Source organism: Cydia amplana, chromosome 2 (assembly GCF_948474715.1).
Source record: "Cydia amplana chromosome 2, ilCydAmpl1.1, whole genome shotgun sequence".
Taxonomy (NCBI): Eukaryota; Metazoa; Arthropoda; class Insecta; order Lepidoptera; family Tortricidae; genus Cydia; species Cydia amplana.
This window is the reverse complement of record NC_086070.1, coordinates 6,094,954-6,113,624: the sequence shown is the minus strand read 5'-3', so window position 1 is coordinate 6,113,624 and position 18,671 is coordinate 6,094,954. Positions and strand designations below refer to the sequence as shown.

Genomic DNA, 18,671 nt, shown 5'->3' with positions numbered 1-18,671 from the left:
AAACAGTCTGTATCTGTCAATTTCCTTCATAAAATGAGTAACGAATTGAACGTCATTATCGCGGCAGTAATTCAGCGGCGAACGTCACTCATTTAATCAAGGACATTGATAGATACAGCGGCGGTATTAGCGACGCAGCAGTAATGTCGCAACAGACATCCGAACATCACCCTTATACTGAGGTAACTAAATTGCAATAAAATACTAATAAGTAGGCATTCGAATACAATAATGTATGTATGTATGTATGTATATACTTTATTGCACATAGAAATAAAAACACGAGAAACATAGTTACAGAGTAAATTAAATACAACAAAGGCGAACTTATCCCTGTATGGGATCTCTTCCAGTTAACCTTTGAGGAAACGAATAAAACAAAACAGAAGTAACGATGAATGACAAACAAAACAATAGTGTACAATCACTAAAGTTAATGAAATGCAAGTTTTGAATACACATTGTTACAAATAATATACATAAACATAAATAGAAATACTTAAATAAATAAAAATAAAGCGTACATATATAAATATAACCTAAATTTAATAAATAAATAAATACTCAATATATATCATAAAACAAATAGATATGAGCTCGAACCAGAAAAGTAAAGGAAACTAAAGAAGTACTAATCGAGGAAAACCGAACTACTTATGTATCGGAAAGCCACAATTTTTTAAGCCTCTCCTTGAGTGATGCTACAGATTGGGATTGCCTCACGGACACCGGTATCTCGTTCCATAGCTTTACGGCGTGGACAGTAAAGGATTTTTTGTATGTGCGCGTCATATTGGGTGGAACTGCGAGTGAAAGGTTGGCGCTTGATCGAAGACGGTGACCACTACCAGCAGCTAAGAAACTAAATCTTTCGGAAAGGTAAGGTGGCGAAGCAGGATTAAATAGTACATTGAAAAGCAATGACAGGACATGCACATCTCTTCGACGACGAATCGGAAGCCAGCCAAGCTGCGATCGGAACTGGGATACATGATCAAACTTACGTAGACCGAAAATGTATCGAATACAAATGTTTTGCAAACGCTCGAGTTTGTCTAGTAGCTCCTCATTAAGGTCCAAAAAAGCAGAATCAGCGTAGTCTAACAAAGGAAGTAAAAGTGAACAAGCAAGAGTTATTTTAGTTTGAAGAGGAAGGAAATTTTGAAGACGTTTCAATAATCCGCTTACTCCCAGCGGCAAGCACTAAATACCACTGATCACATCACTAATTCCTGATAATCCGGTATCTTAAACACACACAGGAAAAACAAAAGCATAGTTACAAGTCACGCCGCCTACAAGCAGCCAGACTACACTAAGACTACAAGGGAGCCGGCCAAATAAACAAAAATGTCCGGTGATTTTATTGAATTAGACGATCACAATGGCAGGAAAGTGCTGAGTCACGGCAGCGGCTTCCAAACGGCTGCCACAAAAGGTGGGAACAGATCAATGGCAGCCTGATCAATAAATAGACAAGCATCTTACTGACCGAAGCTGATTTGGGATTGTTGTTGTTTGAGGTTGGAGAATGCGGGATTATGCATGTTAATGACTACCCTCATGAAATTAACGCCTATTGGAGCGGGCTGCCGGAAAAAGTGAAGCGTTTTGCTTGGCAAGAGCATGATGCAACATAAAACAGCACACACATAAATATAGAGAGAACACATATTAAATATAGTTTCACAAAAGAGGATGCCGACGACCGTGCGATATTTAGGAGAAAAAGTGTGAAAGAGGGCCCTGGCCTCTAGCAACTAGATAAACGTTAAGACCCTGCATCGAAAAATATCAAAATCTTTGAAAGGTGGCAGTGGCTAGCCCCGGAAACAAACAGATGTGATTTTCGGATATATGTTTCTTGACTATATAATAAGAGATTTGATACTAGTCGAAATGACAGAGACATGCCACTTGCCAGTTCATTTGGAATTATATAGGTTATTCTCAGGTAGATGATCTTGCATCAGTTCCAACAAATAACTTCATATAAAATTCCAGATCAATTTCCAAATGAATTAAAATTGATTAAACAGACCCCAATGAGTAGGCCACAATTTCCTTGTCTATCTTATTTAATATTTTCATTATATGGCTTAAATATACAGAGTTCTACCTAATATTGACCAGCCACGCGTGGCCATGTCACAAAGTTCGTAAAAATTGACAGTTATTTACCGTTCCAACGCGAAGTTCCTGTTTTTTTCTCATGCCGCTAACTGGCTGCCAGCTCGTTCTCTGCTGCGCAAACTTAATCCAAGTTAAATGAACAGTACGACAGGCCCTTAATCAAACTTTGGATTTTCCAACTTCCCTGCTGCGCCATTATCAACCTAAACTCTAGGTAATAACGATGTTTATTCGCTTGTAACAACAAGTGAAAAAGTCGTTTCGATTCTAAAATCCTCAGCTGGAGAAAAACCTATTTAGGAGACTTTGATCGTATTATTTGTTTCTTGTTTTAGCCGGCTTGGAAGGGAGTTACTGGAGCAAATTTCATTATCATTTTTCCTTAATGTATATTCAAAATAATATCTGTATTTTTCATGGGTATATTTTCCTGTATTTATTTATATCTATCTATTATATACTTCGTCGTCTGTCGTCTAGTACCTACTCACAACACATACCTTTATTACTGTACTGAGGTTACCCTGGGGCTAGGTCGATATATATTAGATTGTCCCATAATATTTATTGATTTTATTTATTTATTACTGATTGCACCTCGCTGGCACTTATTATAATGTGCGCAGGTGTGCCTCACTCAGATTTAAAATTCAAATTGGTATTATATTTATCAAATATTGATACGTTCTTGGACCATCCATGTAATCATTTTCAACATACCTATTTTATTTTATAATGTGTTCTCAAGAACAAAAACCAAAAGGTTCGCATTGCCCATTTTCTGTAATAGTAGGTTGCATATCCTATCTTTGTTCGGCCAAGTGCCGACGTTTTTTGCAACTGGGCACGCCCCTCGGCCGACGTTGAAATTTATGGGGTACATAAGTGTACAGTTTCACGTTGAGTGGGGAGCTTATATCGGTTTTTATGCTGTTTTCTATTTTCAAATATGTTGGGGTAACATGTACAATCTTTATTATGAATGACTAAATATTACTTATAAACAATCTTACACAAATCGACCCAGTCTCACAATAAGCTCAGTAAGGATAGTGTTATGGATAATAGACGATGGTAAATATACCTAATACTTACATAGGTATATATATATAAATACTTATAGACCTACATAGAAAACAAGAAACAAGATCTATTGCGGGCAGAATCATAAGAAAAAAAATAAGTTTTTTTTTTTGTAAAACATAATTATGATTTGTAAATGTCAGCTCATTTGGGCCTATACCTACGAGTACCTACTAAATAACTGCCCTAGCCTGCCTTAGAACATGTATTCGTGTCAAAACTACACGCTGTATACGGATTAGAGTTATAGTTATAGATATCGTACATGTAGGCTTTCAAAAGCCACGCCGAAGTTTCTGATGCTCACGTCATCGTATTTCAGCTGTTTGACAGCCGATGCTCCCTTCCCCTTGCCCTTTACGGAGATGACGTCATCCACTCGGGGGAATAAATTTAGCATTTGAGATGTTTGCAAATAAATAGGGTTCTTTGGTGAATTGGTTTTTGGTCTTCATAGTCACCGTTGTATTTTATTTATATCGTCGTCTATTACCCACAACACAAGCCTGATTGTACTTACCTACTGTGAAACTAGGCCGATCTGAATGAAAATATAGTTCTTAAAATTTATTTTTAACTTTACCTATAGCGCAATAACAGACACGGAGATTGCTCAAGTTTTGCAATTTGCAAGTCAGTCAGTAGGTACCTACATACTCAATATTATTAGGGTTAAAGATTGAATGGCCTTGTTTAATATTACTATAAGTAAAAAAAGTAGTTCAATATTTTACGTAAGCTATTGTCTTATGTGGTTACAGTTTGGTACAATAAATTTATTCCACATTAAGTACATACTTACTTAAATTAGGGTAAATACTTAAATAGTAAATAAATAAGCTGTATTTCAAGATTTCCTGTAATTGGTCTCGAATATCTATGGTACTTTATCTAAAGGATGTCCAAATTATGAGCTAAATGTTATGTTCCTTACAAAACACAGATCACCGAATTACGATTTTCTTAATCCGAAGAGGAAAACACCGTAATTAGACCTCGAAGCTTAATGGTTATTCGAAGCGCACATAAATGTTTCTTTGATAGCCGAACTTTCATCAAAATAGAGTTCCTATTTTGCCATTTTGTATGTGCTTACATCTCACAAAAACGTCAAATGTTACAGCGTCGAGGGGAAACGTTTGGTATTCTTTACTCACCTCTCGTCAAATGCCTTATATTTGCCGGCATACCAAGCAAATGTATTTCCTACCTGGTTTAACTTTAGGTTGTTAATAGCTTGTGGAAAGCTGGTAATTTATAGTGGTTTTCAGATGACTGAGCAGAAGTTTCATTAATCAGAAGATCGCGACAGTGCAGCGGCGCTGGCGTCGTGGTTCATTTTTTTTCTCGTGCGCCCTTAGATTGGATATTGGACACGATTTCCTGTGGAGAGGGCAAGCTGGGTACTAATCAATAGCATCTACCCTGGAAATGACACATGTGCACGCTACATCAAAGACGGGAATTGCTACAATATAAGGAAAAGAGGAAATGGGTAGGGTACCTATTGGGAACAATTTCGTACCAGCTGCTACAACGATGTCTTAAATATGTAGATATATAGATATTTTATTTGGAAATTTCAATGAACGAGAGTTTTCAGTAATCTATGGGATTAGGTAATTATAATTACATATTCTTATACATTCATCATCATCATCAACATCAGCTTACTCTCGTCCACTGTTGGAATCTACCATACCTACATTACCTACACACACACATACCTAGGTACTGACAACTCATGACTCATGATGATCGTTAATTTTCCAGCAATTTTGGTGCAGCATAGTAAAAATAAAAGATTTTCTTCATTCTTTTTCTAGGGAAAGGATTGGATAACGAAGGTTAATATTACTGTTATTAACCCTAATTATCTATTCCACCTAGAGTAGGGTATATAGATGCTTTTAACCAACAATGCTGCACCCAAATTGCTGGAAAATTAACGATCACTGCTGATGACCCATGGTAATTATAATTACCTAATCCTATACCTACATAACTGACAACTCTCGTTCATTGAAATAAGAGCTTCTTTGTTTCAAAATAATAAGGCCTAAGAGGAGCGTTTTATGGTGATTTAGTTCTCTAAAAGTCCTAATTTCATAGAAGTTTGACGTTTAAAATAGCACTTAGCTTGTTCTAACTCTAGCAATTGAATTCAAACCCAACTATTCAATCCTAATTATCGTAAACCACGGGTGTTGAATCTTAAACCTATCAAAAAATTCAAGATACTTTTATGTAAAGGCTTGGCGGCACAAAAGTTTAACAAACCAAACCTACATTATCAGCACAAAATTACCATCGCAATGCATAATTTAACGCTATGTACTCACTCGCAGTGTCTCCAGATAAATATTTTTGTTATCTCCACCCCCCAGTCTCTCTTTGCACTCCATCCGCGAATCCTCTGAGAATGGGGAGGATTGCCGTGTTTTTTATCTTTTGTCGCTGGATGTATCCCCCGCTGATGGCTATGTGGGGTGTTGAGTTTGAAACTGTATATTGGAGCGGGAGTTTTCGTATCGCGTATTAATACTAAATAAGGTATTTTATTTTTTATTTTTACTTTATTAGGTACACTAAACAGACATCGTACAATATCATGGGTAATACAATTGCACATTATGGCTTAAATCTAGCACGAGATCCAAAACAAGTGTACAAAGCTTTTGTTTTACAATTTAGCGGAAATATTACAAACTAATTAACACCATATTATAGCTACAGTGAAAAATATCAGAGAAGAAATAACTATCTAAACATTACAATAGAACGAGTCGAACTTTACATTATAAAGACTATTAAACATCACAAATGAAACAAACTTAGAGGATTAAGGCAGATGTCATCAGTTAGTGGGAGAAGAGAAGAAGTCGCCAGCCAATATCTACGTAGACTAACGAGAACACCCACGTTTTACCATATTCAAACACAGCAAATATTGTAGGCGTTCTAAGTCCAAGTTAACAAACAATAAGGACAAGTTTTGCAACCAATATTCAAAACGACTTGTTTTGATAAATATCTGACAGACTTGAGCCATGTTACTATATTTCCCTCTTATCGCCATTGAATTTCAAAACAACATAGAAATCGCATTTAAACTTTCTTTACTATGCAAAACCAACAAGTTTTTCTACTGATCAATCTAGCAGTGACAGTAACATTATTCTTAAATAAACTTTGATTTCACAGTTACGATGCATCTCACTTTCTACTGACAAACAAGCTGATCGATCGGGTGGAAAATCGGACTGTATCGCCGTAAATATTTTGACACAATCCGAGCATCGTATTACGAAACAATTGCTTGCCAAATATTTCTGATCGCTCCCTTTTGAGGGGCGTTCAAAACTTAATATCGAAGTTGGACAGTTGATAGATCGGTCTCGGGGGCATTCGGAGGCGCACGGTAGCTTCTGAGAGAGAATTGTTCGTTTGAAAGACAACTGTCCACTTGGGATCGCAAATGTGTACGTCATTCTGCTAGCAATTGCTGAGCGGATTATAGGGCCGGCCGCCTGTTTCTTACTTATTCTGTCGTGAAATGACGTTGTCATCGTCATCTTTTTGACCTTCAATATTCGGCGTTCACATTTTAATGGAGCACCGCCATGAAACTACAAACCTAGAAGACTTGAACGGAGTGAAAGAAATAAAAAAGGTTTACCATACGTCAATATAAACCGAACCAAACCTATTTCCCAGACAACCGACCCAAATCTCAATTCACTATCCCAGATCCAAAAATTAATTAACTCCAAAAACACGTTCCTTTTTTTGAGGCAAATCCCTCAACCGCTTCGCCAAATGCACGTCTGGATTGCATCAGTCGGCAAAAAGCTCTGCATCGGAATGACTAATGATCTTGCGGCGCGGGCATTTCGAAAAATACCTCCTTTTCGTAGACAATGACAACGATTGAAATTCGGATAATATGAGGATTGAGCAAAACCTCAAAGAAGCCGCAGGTTTTTGGAAATTATTTTTGCGACGCTTAGTTTTTGCGAGATTTGAATTTAGAAAGGTTTTGTGTTGTTAAATATTTAACGAGGTTTATGATTAGAGTTGACGAGTACTACTTATGAAGTAGAGTAGCAAAGGTGAATCAAATTTTATTACCTAAATAATTACAGTAAGAATAATGTATTGTAGGTGCCCATTAAGTTTATTAAATTAGCTGTTAGACACAGTTGGGTTGCAACTATGAGGCATGTATCCAGTAAATACAAGTTAGCGAGTAAAATAAAAGGAATGTCTATTGTGTATATTTAAACTTTCTTCAGGTACGCAGACTTCTTTAACCTTGTAGCTAGACTACTCGTAGTGACAGTCGCCCAAGTCGCTGTTTTCCTGTGACAGTCGCCGTTTTCGTGGGAACAGACGCTGCCTCTGGCAACTTATTTATGAAGGTATATTCGTGTAGAAGTGTAGCATTCATTTCCTTAGTTTCACCCTTGCAACACATCGAGTTACATAAACCACTTCCACGGCATTTCTCGAAATCTTTTCCCAGCTTTGTCAACTTCAACATTTATTCAACAATTTCAGTTCGAATATCCGTAAACGGAACAAAGACTTCGGTACCTAAGCCGATCCTTTGCCGAGAAAAATAGTAGGAAATCCATTAATAACTGTCGCTGGCTCCTTGTTAGATGCATACAATACTCGGGGCTTTTTAAAAGACGTACAAAGGGGACTGGCTAAATTAAAAGTTTTTCGATACAGCGACATTGCAGACGGTAATTATTGTGCGCTACTGGTAACGATAGCAGGACAAATCTTACTTAATTATCTATTTTAGAGGCTAATCCCTACATATAAAGGAAATTACAGGACGTCGAAAATGGCCTGAATCGCTTCGAGAAAAGGATGGTACGGCCGTGCCTCTTTGTTTTGCTCGACTTGGCGGGGGCACTGCCGTGCCCCCAGATATAGTTACAACTAAAAACATGATATAATTTTGAATAATTTTACGGTTTTGACTCACTTGTTTTAGTCACTCGCGCGACATACCTAGTATGTCTCACAACAGTCTAAATTCGATGATATATTTTTTTCCTTTTTTTTTATTAGTCATCCTAAATCATAACGTATATTATATTAGGTACTTGAAAGTTCAGCAATATTTTTGATGATCATGACGAAATCTGTACACCGTGCAATTGTTTTTGGAAAAGAGGAGTAAAATTACGTGAAACTTTTAATTTGTTGTAGGTACAAAATAAGCAAAGAATTTTTTCCTTCGCTACATTCTTCCAGCATCATTAATTTGCCGACCATACTAACACCGTCAACCGGCGCAGGTTTGTAAAGACACGTTTAAGTGGAAAAAAATCAAAATTAATGATAACAGTGGCACCAGTAGGGCACAGTTGAATACTCTTTCACGGGCCTACAATTCTGGCTGACGCTAAAACGTTTCTACTGTCTAATATTCTTTACGAGTTCCGGGCACAATGTACGAAGGTTACGTAAGTCGTACTCGTACCTACTTGGTGTGAAAAACTTGGCCTGTAATTTTTTTTTTTGATATTTTAGGTATGATTCTAGTCCTATGAGGAACATAAATATAAAAAATCTGGTTTACCTGTTTTAAGATAGGTAGGTAATCGACTAACCCACACAAAACTTGAAAAAGTAATAAGTAACTGAAATAGATGTTATATACTACAGAAAAAGTGACAAAGCCCTTCAGTGGCGGAGGCTGGATTCAAACCGGCGTCTTCAGCTTACGCTGCTACTGCCCTGGACCTCTAAGCTATCGACAAGTATACTATGTCGACATGCTACTACCCATCGTCCCCTTAGCATAATAGGTACTTGTAATGCTCGGGCTTTAGTAATTGCATTTGCCACCTAGCCTTAGATACATTTTCTTTTTACTATAGGTAGCCATCGCTTAGTGTAAAAACAGTTACTTATTATTACAATTGCTTACAAAAAAAATAATCGACTTATCCTTATCTCATGATTTCTTACATTCATATAATATGCACTTATTACAATCCTCACAAACATATCATATCTAATACACAAAAAACTCTTGACCATATACAAAGCGAGCTAAATACGATAGCAATAAATACAATAACAATCCGACAACCAGATCTCATGACCCGAAGCCCACGCTACTTGATTGACTTATCTTTTGATCAACCGTCCTCTATTTCCTACGTCAACTAACGTTCGATATCGTGCATCTCTTACGAGTAAAGCCAGACAGAAAAAGACGGAATGATCGACGTGAGAGGTATGGAAGAGTTTGTAGTTGCAAGTTTGCGCGGAGGCGGTTGGCTCCAAATCACCAGGAGATAAAATCTAGAGTGTTATTCCAATAGCTTTTCAATCGCTGATAAATTGATCGCTCGGTTGAACCAATTTAAGTATTAGTCTATTGGTGTTCTATTGGCTCGTATAACTTTCATGGTCTTTGAGAAGGTGTTAATAAAAATTAATATGGGATTTCTTAATTATTCTTAATATGGGATTAACTAGGTACTAAACGTGATGTGAAGCCATGACGCGCGAAACATATGAAAAAATAAGTAAATTACCATTTTAGTCGTGGTAGGTATAAGTGATGATAATTAGCTTAGGTGTAGTGTAGACTTTTTCATAGATTTTTTATATTTATTTCCATTCTTATATTTGTTTGTTGTCATATAGTGTTATTTTCAATTAATTAAACTTAATATCAGGTACTAATGTTATAATGAATTTCAACATGTTGTACGATTGTGTATTAACCTCGTTATAGGCCTCGACTTTGACTAGCATTCGACTCGATTGCCAACCAACGGGAATTCACGGCTTAAAAGACAGAGCCGTGACGTCACGACGCGATCTTCAGTCAGTAATTTGATGAGGGCTCGCGTTATATGGACAAACTAAACCCACAACCTACTAGTAGCACCTTAGATCATTGTAACTCCCCTTTGTCCATTATTAAAATCAAACGAAACCCCAAATACAATTCATTTTCAAATCGTGCGTTTAGTTGACTAGACGCCTACGCTCGGGAGACGCTAGTGTGGGATGGCCCTAAGAACTTCTGGGTCTCGTTACATTGGCTCACTCGATTCGAATCGAAGCGCTCGCGCACGTCTCGGAACCAACGGGAATCAACGGCTGGAGTGACGGAGCCGTGACGTCGTGGCGCGATCTTCTGTCAATGATTTGACGAGGGCTCGCGTTCTTGATCAGCCTGGGGTTTACAATTAAAGTGGATATGTAGCTTTACATACTACTATATACTCGTATGTATAAAATAAAGATGTTTTAATGCCTTTTAAAGTGCTGGCTGATTGATAAATATGACGGAAAAGTCTAACTCAAATCGACCTAGTACATAATCTAACATAAATCGACCTAGTCCCTCGGGCTTTATAGGCATAAGAACTACTATAAAATCTTATAAGAACCTACCTTAGCGACAAAGACCAAAAAAAAAACAATCGTCACACAGTAGCGCATCAAGTGCCATACCGCTATTAGTACTACTGCGCCTCTAGGGACAGGGACAGAATGTTTTGATCGTATGTATTTTAAATAGAACAAACTTATTGAAATGCTAAATATAACCCATTTTAACTAAACCTACTGCCAATTTTAATTTTAAATTCTGATCAAGCAAATTGCAATAACATTAGTCTGAATTTGAAATTCCAAAACGACCCAGTCACAATATCGACCGCCAAATTTTAATTACTCAAGCGAAGTAATCAAACTGGGACCTTGTGACCTGTTTTAAAAGTTCGATACGGGGCGATTCTCAACGAGGGGAGTGATAAATGGTGAACATCAATCAGACGAATTCGGTGTGATGCAAATTTTCACCCGCACTGAGAATATAGCCCTTTTTGTTTCGAATGATAAAATGATTGATCAAAGTAGCTAAACTTTGCTTAGATTTTTACTCTTCTGTTTTGAGAAGTTTTAATTGAGTTTGGTGACAAAGATATTGGAAGCAAGAATGAAGGACATTTAAAATATTTTAATCTTTTCTGTCTTACTTACTACTATAAGTATGCTTTATCACTGCTTAGTCAGCATCAGTAGTAGAAGATAAAACAACGCTCCAAAAGTATGTTTCTGCCATCCTGCAATTATTTTCCTTGCGTTCTAAAGTACTTATCTGTCACAGTCTAATTGTTCTACATACAGGGACTTACATATTGTTACGCTATTAGAGGATTAGTAGATATGCTTTTGACGCGTAGTGTGATCCGTCAATTTTGATGCTGACTGTACGAGTATGTATGTAAACAGTATTATTTCCCAGATTTTTTTACTAATACCTGTGTACCTATTTATATTATTGTACGAGTAGTATTTTTATATCCTACCCGATATATTTCATCTTACCAGCGACACTTCTACAAAATCAAACCCAGTTATTCTTTGTCCACTGTGAACTGTCTTCGAAGTAACAAAGCACTTTGAGAAGAAACTTTTAAGTGAAACATTGATTGTTAAGTGAGTGGGAAATTCGAGTTGACGCGAGATAATACCGGAGGGTTCCGTTTAATCGATTGTCTACGATAGCAGAGGAAGAGAACGGGACAACTATGAAAGTCAGTAGAAGATTATTAGATTATTTTGAAGGGTATTGTGTTGAGTCCGTCTAAGCTAACTTTCCATCGAGTAGAGCAGAACAAAGTACATATGACAGTGTCATTATGACCGCCATATTTTCATAGAAATTTGACATTAATGATGACATTCCCTCACTTTATTATTGCTATTGTAGAGTTGGCTTGGTCAGTGCTTAGGATATAATATCATTCAAGGCAGATAGCCTTAACTCTTCAGGAGTGGATTTTCACAGTTCTTGACAAATAATTTAACTGCTAATCCATAAAAGAACCTTATAAAATTTTCGTCAACCTAAGCCGTTCAAGATGTGGTGTGATTTTTCTATTGAGTAAAGTTGCTCTATGTCCATTTGAAAAGGAGCCAGCATTATATACCTAATCTATGCTCTTGCCCTTCATATACCTTCGAAAAAATAGGATCTACCTACCGTAGGGTTCCATTGGAACATCTCACGCCGTGATCTTATTGAAAGATTAACGCTGGTCAACTTCAGTACACGTATTATGCTAAAAATAAATGAGTATATTTTGTGGTACCGTCGACCGGGGTGAATAGGGATAGCTGGAGCTAACAATTTCTTAAAAAATATCCACACAAATGGTATCATACAAAACCTACGATTATTTTCAATCGACTAATCAAATCACCCCGGTTGACGGTGTTCAATTCTGTGTTTTTCATTGCGTATTTTTTTTTTGTAGTGTTTTATTGATTATCCTAATGTAAAGTGTGAACTTAATTTTTGCTGTTATAGGTACCTAAATATAACTTTTGTATTTACGGGTGATGTTAAACGTGCCAACTCCATATATGCATAGACGTAGCATTCACGAGTATGAATTTTGTCTGAGCTTTTCAATGACTTGTTCTTTTATTTCTCGAACCTTCAGCATCACAATATGGTATCGATGTTTTATATCATAAATGTTGGATAACAGTTGAGTCTCACGGTCCCCAACTCACACAGTACTTGCGTGGGACCTGTGCCCAGTCTTTAGGTAGCAAGAAAACTTGTGATAGTCCAAATGATACGTCATGTTGAGTACCATCAAATTGTAGACCCACCCAGATATTTTTAAAACTGTTAATAATACTTCATGATACTATAGTATATTTTTAAGTAGGCAGTAAAAAAAACTTGTGACTGCATGAGATTTATATCTACTACAAAGTGACACATTGTCATTATTGTTTGTGTAGGTACTATTTAATGCGTACCACAGGTATTTATAGAAGATAAATAAAAAAATAATGAATAATGAGTAACAAAACGCATTTTAGACATGTTAGTGTCATCTATTAGAGCATTTGGACGGGTTATGCTAATCCATCTTTATTAATACACTGATAAGGCGTAATGAAAACAGTCGTCTCACATTAATAACTCTTATCAGTACCGATGAGCGCCGATCGGCTACCGTGGAGACACTTTTAGCTGCACGTATGGGTATAGATAGAGCTGCTATTACCATGTTTTTAATATTTTTATCTTACTTGTTCTATGTCTTTTTTCTGGTTTGTTCCTTATAAATGTGGGTTCATATTTAGAATGGAAAGGGGTTGCATTTAGAATAAATGGGAATACTTGAAAAACAACTCTTTTAAAACAGAATTACTCATATGGTGAAGTTAGCAGAAAAAATATCATTCCAACAACTCAAAATTGAAGTATGAAGAACCTGAAGGAATAGAAAGATTAAGTGGACATGTTTCTGTTGTTGTTTACTTTAGTCGTGATATCATTGAAATGCCATGAAATCAGTGGTCACGATATATCAAAATCACAAATCAAACCCGAATAGGTATTGCTCAAAATCGTAAGTACCTATGCAATATTTGTACATATCTATAAGATTTTAGTAAAGATAAGTAACTTGCTTCATGGTTTTAAGTATCTATCTTCTGAGCATGCTTGTCATTTATCAGAACCACTACTAATAAATTCAGTCCACTTGTAAGTACAATGGCAGATAGGCATAAAAGATTTTATGAATAATATCATTTGATAAACTGAACCAGCAGTTTTCCGGGGACACTCGTCGCGCCACGCCTCGACTCGTGTAGGTCTAGATAAAACCGTTTTAGGTAACTGCCTATTAAAAATGTCTGTCATAAGCTATTAATCAATGTTCGATAAGGAACTCAAATGGGCGGTCTGTGTTGTAAGCCAGGTGATTTATTTTATAAGTCCAAATACTATTGAACAGTGTCGAACGACTGGCTTAATCTGATCTCTCCAATCCCGTACATTACGGTGTCTTAAGCCTTAGAAAGTATGAATTGAAAGGGGGGTGGGAGGTCTTGATAGTTGGGTTTGGTATATTGGCGATAGCTGATGTCGATAGCCAGCGTTGTACCGAGAACGTCGTATGGACAATGGGCAATACATTTATCAGAGCATCGCATGATTTTCCTTGTAACTTCGACGAAGGTAAAAATATCTGATCAAATGTTCATTCATGGATTCATTACTGTAGAGCAGATATGAGTGGGTTTTTTAAACAATAACTGTTTTTGCTGAAATGTAGTATAGTGGCGCCCACGCGGGTTTGGTAACTTAGACTTACTTACTTAGCCATTTTCGGAACATACATATTACAATTGGTTATATATAGTTCGAACATTCTTTTCTTATATTTAACATCACATAGCCGTAATAATTACCTACCTTTTAACGGTCTCCTAGCCTAGTCGATAGACGCTACCTACGAAGCAGGAGGTTCTGAGGGTCTACCGCGAACCACGTTCGACGTGTTGCCTCCCTGTCACACTTACGTACGAATTCACAAGTGCGACAGAGAGGCAACACGTCGAACGTGGTTCGCGGTAGGCCCTCTGGGTTTGAATCCTGATAAGGGTATTTATTTGTGTTTCTCACAAATGTTTGTTATTGAGTTATGTTATGGATGTTATACCTATATGGATACCTATGTATTTATTTATATAAATATGTATATCATCGCAAAGTACTTATTAAAGCTTTTCTTAGTTTGGGACTAGATCGATCTGTGTAAGATTGTTCCCAAATACCTATTTATTTGCTACAAGGCCTGATTTCATTGCAAAGAGGTCAACTAATGACAAGTTACTTTGGTGATGAACTGATGAATGTTCATAGTTCTTTACCAACCAACATGAAGCGCCTTGCTCGTAGATACTAACGCCATCTAGTGCCGAGTAGCAAGCGAGAGTGTGTCTCATAGTTTCGCTGGTCACCTAACAACGTATCACGTTCACGTTAGGTGCTTAGGAGAAAGGTTTGCGACTTTGTCCGCTACGTGGCGCTTATGTACCTTGCGGTGACAGCGTTTTGGTATCTAGGGTAATTATATACTCGGCACTGACTGAATTTTAACACGATTATGACCATTATCTTGGGTATAAAAAGAAAGAACAGTGCCTACCCATACTTTTATGCTAAATATTTATTGTAACGAATTACGCTTTCAAGTTTCATTTATTCCTAAATACTTAGGCACCCAGACATAAATACAGAAGATTTACATACAGTAGATAGGTTCGATCTGGAAGGCGTATTCTGACAGGTTATGAATATGACTGTAATAACTGGTCTGTCAGATTGTTCTGACACTTTTGCTTTGCTTTGCACTTGTTTTATATTTCAATCTCGATGCAATATTAGCGGATACAAAATACCTTAGGACACCTATCTCGTGCAATACTGCCCTCCTAAGGTAAAAGGCCGTATTTTCATATAGTGTTCTTTGAAAATACGGCCTTTTACCTTAGGAGGGCAGAATAACGCTTTACTTGCAGCATGAAAAACTGTTTCCTATACAAGTCGCCATTTAGACTTGTCTCCAAATAAGTAAAACCAACGGAAAACAAAAATTGATTTCTATTAAAATGACTGCCGTAGAGTCCGGCTAAGTTTGCATCGACTTGAATAGAACAAAGTGAGGTAATGTCCTCATATATTTTTTATTAATGATGACATGGCCACATATTGTCATTGCAATGCTATGCAGAGGTAGCTTGGTACGTCTCTAATTACCTAAAGTGTCATTCTATGGAACTTGCTAAACGAAATTCACTAGTAAATTTATATTTTTTGACACTTTCAATATGGCGGTTTGTTTAACTTCCATAGAATGACACTTTATATGTGATTAATTTTTAAAATGGAATACTTAATTTGGATAGGGAATATGTAGTGATCACAGTGCAATACCTACCACCTTGATGCTGTGTTGTCCTAAGGCACCACGTAGGTACATTTCAGCTTTCACCGCGCCTTGTTGAGTGTTGGATATAAAAAAACCTTGTTGGTCTAAAAAACTGGTTTAATCGAAAGTTTTGACATTTTATTAAAATGATATACGTTATTTGTTTACAATAAGTATAATAGAACCTTCCTGGACTTCCTTACTGTAATCAGCAGAGCGTGCGACTTTCAATTGTGGGCTCGTATCCCGGCTCGTACCAAAGAGTTTCTTCAAAAGTATGTAAGTAATATCATGTGTTAATGTGCTATTAACACTTGGTCCTCGGGTCATTCATCGGTCTATTGGTGAATGAAAGCATCGTGAGGAACCGGACTAATCGCAATAAGGCCTAGTACTAATATCCTCAGGGGTGAAGGATCAGAAGACAGCCACGTTCGTAAAATGGTGTCAGAGATAAGGCTGCTAAATGTGGATCCCGGGCTCCTTTAGAATGCAATCTGGATAGCGCTAAGTTATTCATCTTGTCCATGTCCATCGAAGAACATTTTCTATATAAGTGTATTAATATTGATAATAAATATTACTTATAATATATTTACAAATTTCGTTGCTTGGCTTATGATTATCTGCTTTATGTAAAACTGTAGGTACACGTAACATGCTTAACTATGCTTGTAAAACATGATTTTCCCTTCTTTGTTGTGACTGAGATAACATTAGGACAGTAGGTATTTTTTTAAATACAACAATAAGTAATTTTTAACATTATGTTATGATACAATTGTACAATTACATGAATTCAATAGCAAGATATATTTAAACTAGACTTACGTTTTCTTAGAGTACTTAAAGCAAAAAGGATTTCATTAACGAGTTAGGATTTAAGTGACACTTTATTTTGGTAACAGTAGTATATAAGTATACGATAACGTCGATAACGTAATGTAAACACTAATCAACGATCTTTTTACAGTTTTTACAAGTGTTTTAGTATACCCAACTGACAGTAGCATCAAACTTTGTTTGTAATTGTTACTAGGCACAATTTTAAATAAATCCTACTTCAATAAAATTGCAGCTAGACACTTTTCTATAAAATTTAAATGTAAACATTAGCCTTAGTCATAACACTTATAAAAATCTGTCAAACCTGTTTTAAAATGCAATAAAGCTATTTAAGCTATTGTATAAAACCTATTTAAGCTATCAGAGGCAATATATTACACACCTACGTAGACTTTCTACTACTGCAATTAGTCAGGTAGTATTAATCGCCGAGTAAATTATAGAAACCTTAATGTATCCACATACTTACTTAGTGAATTCCATTTTCAGCAGTCTATAAAATGAGTAAAGCCCGGCTTTACGGACACTATACGGCGCACTTAAGCTAGCAATATCGTCTACGGCCACTGTACTATTCTGACTCGGCCTGATTCGAACTTTAAGATACCTACGTCAAAAATTTGCTAAAGATACAATAGGTATGTATCGGATTTAGCAAATTTTTGACGTATCTTAAAGTTCGAAGCAGGCCGTTAACCGTTTATTCTTTTGTCTGGATTTTTCACTGGGTTCTACCACATATATTGAAAGTTTAAATTCTTAACGAACATGGTTAAGTACCTAAATACGTGAATAAAAGCTTACATAAGTGATACCGCAATTGATCATCAATTTATTTACAATTTTATTTCGACATGAGTAGAAATAACAGTATTTCAATAATAATCTGTGGTCAATAATTTATAGGGTAACGGCACCAGTGGCCAGCCAGGTACCAGTGGTCAGCCTTTTGAGTCGTTTATTGGTCATAAATATCTGGTATATTCGTTTAAACAAATCGCGAGTACTCAAATAGGAGCTTTGATTCCTTATTGGTTAATACGTCACACGACAGGTGCGGTGAGGGAACGGGGGGAAGAAATATACTCGTTCATAGAGGTGCTGTTTGTCGACGAGTGCAATAGTGTCATGTCCGCCATATTTTTTACTGCACGTGGTGTTCTCTTAACAGGCAAGAAAAAGTATGTTTTAATGTTAAAAGTTATTGTTTTTGTATATGATTGGTTTATTTATTAGTTTATCTATTAAATTGCATTATATTTAATGAAAATATCAATATTTCACTTATAAATTGAGGGGGCTGGCCACTGGATAACACTTTTTTCCAAAGAATCCAGTGCCCAGCCCCCCACGGCTGACCTTTGGGTTATTCGTTTATTTTATTATTTTCTAGCCAATGCGACCGTTAGGACCGTTAAATTTACATTTTCAAATTTAGTTAGGCATGCCCTAGTCAATTTAAAGTAAAACCCAGTAGTCAGCCCCATTTGAAATAACGTTTTAATGCGGCTGAGCACTGGGTTTCGCGGATCCAGTACTCAGCCATTGACCTTGCTTGGTACGTCGCCGCCTAAAATATGTCCACATTTTTAAACCCTATCTCATTGAAATAAGGTTCAAAAGTGTATACATATTTTTGACGTTAACTATACATAACTATCATTTTGCTTTTTCCTGGTCGGTATATGACTTTGTTTATTAATGATAATTAGATCTGCATAGACTCGATTAATTATTTTTTACCGAATACCTACTAGGAACATAATTATATATTACCTGATTTACCTCATTAATTTTTGATAGATTAATTATTAG

At 36.5% G+C, this 18,671-nt stretch overlaps 1 protein-coding gene across 1 annotated transcript in view; it reads right to left on the bottom strand.

The window, feature by feature from the left end:
- Window positions 1-18,671, bottom strand: part of LOC134662046 (protein CREG1) — a 550,933-nt gene that overhangs the window by 89,586 nt on the left and 442,676 nt on the right. The window lies entirely within an intron of this gene.